Source organism: Etheostoma cragini, chromosome 9 (assembly GCF_013103735.1).
Source record: "Etheostoma cragini isolate CJK2018 chromosome 9, CSU_Ecrag_1.0, whole genome shotgun sequence".
Classification (NCBI taxonomy): Eukaryota; Metazoa; Chordata; class Actinopteri; order Perciformes; family Percidae; genus Etheostoma; species Etheostoma cragini.
In genome coordinates, this window is record NC_048415.1 from 6,841,953 (window position 1) to 6,847,952 (window position 6,000).

The window sequence follows — 6,000 nt, forward strand, 5'->3', positions numbered from 1 at the left end:
CTTTGACTAATGTAAATCAAATTTGGTAAAATAATTATTACATTTATCGTGCAATACTCTGAATGAAGCTTTCTATTACATCAAGAGAACAGCAGTGTAGCACCTCTCCGTTGGATTCATTGACCGTAATTAACGGTCTATGGTTGGCGAACTGGAAAAAAACAATTCTGGTCCGGCCAATCACATCGTGTATAGAGTCAGTGGGCGGGCTTAAAATAAGGACGCTACGGTCCCGCGTGAATTTCCCTTCCTGCTACTTGAAAACAAAGAAGGCCGTCTTTCGAATAGGCTTTGCCCGCTCCTCTGGAAGACTTGGAGTCTAGCACTTAAGTCATTCTTCAAAAAGGAAGATGTGTTTAAGTTTAGCCGACCGGATACGGCAAAAGTTGAATCTATCACCCAGCGTTGCTCTGGTTGGTTGTAGCGTTTTTCCACTGCGTGCAGAGAGAATTTGAAAGACATTCGTAAATCCCGCCCCTCGGATAGCTCTGCCTATGGTGAGTTCCCAGACCCCAACCCCTTGATGTGGGTCTGGAGTGTCAGGCTAGTTGGCTCTGGGATCAGAATTGTAATGTCGCTGTGAATCCACTGGGGATCACCAAATCCCCATTTCTGTGGATTTCCTTTCATTTGTGTGCCTCATAACTGTTGAGATCATCGTTGACCAGGTGGTGGTGCCTTTTAGTTGTTTGATTAGTGTACATTTGAGTCTCATAACAGCTGGAAATAATATTATTCCAGCTATAATTTGGTGAAAGATGAAAAAAATGACTCTAGCAATCATACATATTTGTGTTTTCTCTAATTTCCTGTTCAAAACTCACATTTCATTTAACCAAAACAGCTTAATGTGAACCAGAATGGCTGGGAGTAAGTAAAGTGCATACGCCCCCCCCCCCAAAAAAAAGATGTTTATGCTGTAGGCTACGAATATGGAGATGATTATTTGTGCACAGGACTCTCTGGTAATTGTGTGTACACTTACAAGCAAAATTGCAGTCTAAATCATACATAATATGGGTTTTGTTTACCTAAATTTGAAAAACTATATTGCTTAATTATCAAACATTGTATTTAGCCCTGCAGATGTTTTGGTTTTATTTTCTAAGGTTTTCAGATAACTACCTGTTCCGAGCCCTGGTTTCCAACCTTCTAGGCTGTTCTAGAAGCTGTTTATTCTTGTAACCCGTCATCAGTTTGCATGTGTTTACAAGTTGTGACCACTTCAATCAAGAGTGATTTTTCCTTTTTAATAGTTGGTTAAGGCTTACTGGACAGATATGTTACGGGTGATGTATTATGATTTTTCTTCAGAAAAGAAATTCCTTTCAGTTCTATTGTACTTGGATTGAAACCAATATCTCAGAGAAAGTTATCTTAAAACTGTTTGATTGGTTTCACAAGAGGGTGACTAAATATGTATTTTTTAATGTGGGTAAAGATATTCTAAAATTAAATAAATGATGGAACTCTCTCTTGGTGCAAGACATCACTGACTCTGTGTAATATTCACATTGAATATCATACATGATTTAAGTTAAAAGCATTACCTGTATGAGTTTTTCTGTTGGCCAATTGATGCACGTCATGATTTCTATGCTGTGCATGCTCATTGGATGTACTAGAGAGTAGATGATAAGCAGAGACACGTTTCCCATGCTGCTCCAGGTTTGAGTGAATAAAAACCCAGTTCATATCACGTCAATGTGAATCTACATGTTTGTACTGTACGGATCAAGACATGGTGTCAGAGTGAAAGAGTGAAGACAACTCAAACAGAATGGACGTCTCTGGAGTTCCGTCATATGGATCGGCATGCTAGCAGCCTGCACGTAGCATGGGGCAAGTTCAAAACGTTGGGTGACCCCCCCCCCTCAACAAAGGATAAAAGGTCATGACCCTCCCCTATTTTCCTCCAGTGGTCAATTCCATAAATAACAAACTGTCCCTTTTTTTGTTCTATGGTAACATTACTCAGTGGGATTATCACTTTCAGATAAGTGTAGTTTAATGGAGTAAAGAGTAAAATAATTCCCTCTGAAATGCAGAAAATTGAAGTATTATAGCAATATGTAAATACTCAATTCAAGTAGCCTACCTCAAATTTGCACTTGCTAGCCAACAGTTTGAACTTCTAAAGGACATAAACAGACCAGTCGTCACTTTAAATGATAACTGGTGTCAAGCAGGCCAGCCTAGTGGGGACGGGTGTTTCCTCTCCTAATGCTAAAAGAGGGGGTTACTTCCTGCGCTCAGACCATGTAACTGAGGACGACCACTTCCATGACAGAAGAGTCCTGAGGGCGCTCTCCTCTAAAGTAGCCGCATCTTGAGTTCAAGATGTAACGAGCGAAAAGTGATTTGAAAATAAAGAAGAGGTCGAAGAAGAGAATGAGTAGAAGGAGAGAGGGGTAGGCTTCGGGTAAAGCATATTGAATGACAGAGTGGACTTATGCTTTGCTTATAGCATAGAGACGAGGTATAATTATGGTGAAATGTACCGGCTTCACTGTGAGGTCTTTACACAACTTGTAAACATTCAGAGGAGAGTGGGATCTGGCTTCCTCTAAACTCACTGGGAGGATCAGGAGGAGAATTCAAGGATGGGGGGGAAACGTTCAGAGGCTTAAGGTGCAGAAAGTCAAAGTCATAACTGTGTGTGAGAACTCTGGCATCATGGGTTCATCGCACACTTGATCCAAAATAGATGCGGGTAATACAGTTGAGAGAAAGAACCTGTACTTGCATGTGATAGAGCACTCCTGGTTGCTTTAACTGTGGGCTTCCACTTTGACGACATGATTACTGAGAGGAATGGATACAGATATTTGTTGAGAGAGGAAGAGGCAGAGAGAAGGATACAGTTTCACCTTCCTATCGCTTTGTCATGGTTGTGTTGGAAACCTCCAACAAGCCCCTGATTGTTGGGGAACATGAGCTGTTTTTGTTGAGTGGCTGACAGGCGCTTGACCTCTGCTGTCCATGCTGCCACATGCTGACCTCGGAGAGGGGAAGTGAAGTGAAGCCTTTGAACGATGTCAAGTGAACTATCACTGCCTTGTTTAATTTCCCCCGAGGAGCTTGACACAGCTGGGGTAAGGCATGAGGACTACTTAGTCATCGTCCTGGTTCACGTCAATTATTTTCTCCAGATACACAGTTAATAGGATATGTAAGTATAAATTGTTGGTTTGTTTAAAGTTTATTGGCATAATACTTTTATTTTTGGGGGGCTTTTCCCTTTTATTACACAGTGTCAGTGGATAGACAGGAAAGGGTGAGAGAGACGGGGGATGACAGCAACAGGTCGGGTTTGAACCCACGGCGCTGCAAAGGACTCAGCCTACATGGGGCAAACCCTCTTACCGGGTGAGATAGAGGACGCCCCTTTAGCCTAATACTTGACCGGAAGTTTTTCATTTAAAACAACTTGTTAAAATGAATCTAAGAAGTGTTAGCTTTGACATCCAGGATTGTTTGAGAAACTTTTGAAAGTGCTCATATTATACTCACTTTCACGTTCTTAATTGTATTTATGGTTTCGTTTTCAAAAAACACCATATTTTTGTTGTACTGCACATTGCTGAGGCTCTTCTTTTCACCCTATGTGTTGAGCTCTCTGCTTTAGCTACAGAGTGAGGCATCACACGTTTGTTCCATCTTTGTTAGGAGTTACACACATGCAGTACCTCGGTAAAGACTACTAGCCAGTCAGAAGCATAGAATGAGGGCATGCCATGCTAGCACCTAGGTGAGTTAAGTAATGCACGTTCATCACGGAAGTAAAGGCTGGACTACAATAGAGCTGTTTGGGGCATATTGTGAACAGTGTTTTCTGTTGGAGATGGTAAGTGTCTTTCGGGGGGACTTTGAGCTTTGTAAACCTGTAATGTGCACAAAAAAGATATATAGCACAATGAAGGAAAGGGGAAAAAGCCTAAAAGCATAATATAAGCACTTTAAATCTCACTTTCACACTTATTTGTGCACTCCACCCATGCTTTAAAGAATAGAAACTATAACGAACATAGTGATCACAAAGATGTTGAAGTCTCAGTGTATCTATGTAAATTTAATACGTCAGGCTGAACCTCCACATGCCACTCCTCCCTGTTTCCCTTTTTTTTTTATACACTTTCAAGCTTCCCTCGGTAACTCTGTGTTTTAATGTCACAACGCTATGAATGGTGGTTAACTCAATCAGGCAGACTTACAGAAAGTGTTCAGAAAGGGCTCAAGACGGGCTGTAATAGGGCTCTCATGCCCAGTGGGACAGCCCTAAGCCCTCAGAGACTTAGCCGGAAGGCTCCTCAAAGTCTGAATGTGTCACGCTAGCTGCTATGTAAGGCTGTACGTGGAAACAATGGGGCTTTGAGCTAAATGCTAACATCTGCATTCTATCATGATCAAAATGACAATGTTAACCTGCTAATATTTAGAAGCTATAAGGTTTAACCAATCCACCATCGTAGTTAAGCATGTTAGCAGCTGAGACTGATGGTAATGTAATTAGTTTTACAGATATTTGGCTATATACCAAAGTATTAATCAAATTAAAGTTTTGACCTGATAATGACGCTATAGAGGAAAAGTCAAAGGAACACCAAAGTCAGGCTGATTCATCCTCTGAGGACCATGAATGTATATACCAAAAGTCCTGGCATCCACCGATATTTGCTGAGATATTTCAGTCTTTACCAAAGTAATGGACAGAGAAACCTACATTGTTGCTTGAGTTTCTAAAAACCATTTTCAAAAGGCTGTATATATAGTAATTAATCCCTGACTTCCTGTCAGTAACATCATCTGCTAAAGTGCTGAAGTGCGGCCCTTTGTTAGCTGTGTCTTTGACAGCTGAAACCTATTGTTCAGGTTGAATGAATTCAGCCGTTTTAAACATTAACAGTCCTCTTCATTGTCGGACAGATACTCAAATGACCGCAGTCGGAAAGAAGGGAGGAGAACAACAGAGTGAAAGATGGATCCACATTCCTTCTCTCTATTCATGCCTTACAGGTCTGAGATCAGATGACCCCTCCCTTAAAATGGCTTATGTACAGTGGTAACATTTGTCTCTTGTGAAGTAATGTTGTCAGAAAAGTGTTGGAGTGGGAAGAGATCATTACTGTAATCTTATTACAACAAATTATTAAGTTCAGTTGAAAGAATTTCTGACTCAAATAAAGGTTAACAGACTTTCGCCAACTAAGGATTATGGCCTACACACATGATTGGTAAACCGTACTGTGCATTGTTCTGCTGGTATTTCACTGAAGAATCTTAAAGGAAAAAGTTTGAGATTTTGGGGTTACATAAGACATTTATTTATCTAGCTCGCCAAGCAAGTGAATAAGCACATTTCTCAAGAATTTGTGGTCAAGCATCATGAAACTGGGCTCAATGAAGGCCTACTTACGTCCCACTTTAAAACGATAATTTTACCCCTCTGAGCCCATAATGGCAACAACTTGACCTTAATATTTTGAGTTAGTGTATACTTTAGTCATGTCTAAGTGGAGAGATCAGTTTCTACTTCTAGAAGCTTTAAGATACTGTAGTAGAAGTTCATGAGATTGAAGTGACTAGAGCAACCTTGCAGATTGTAAAAACGGGCTGTGGTTATTAAATGTTGCACTCCAGATTCAGTGAACAAGCTTCTGTTTTTAAGAGATAGCTATCTTAAAACATGGTGCATTGGGTAGTAATGTGTTTATTTACACACAGAGAAGTAGTGTATTAATAGTTCTGGGATTAAGGACATGAATAGTCTACAGCATGTACCCAACCTATAAATGGTGCATGTGTACAAAGAAGGATGTGTATATATATTTCTCCATAAGATATATATATATATATATATATATATATATATATATATATATATATATATATATATATATATATATATATATATATATATATATATATATATATATATATATATATAATGTAGTTAACTCTACCTTCAATAAAAAGGATATTATTTTGTTCAACCCTGAA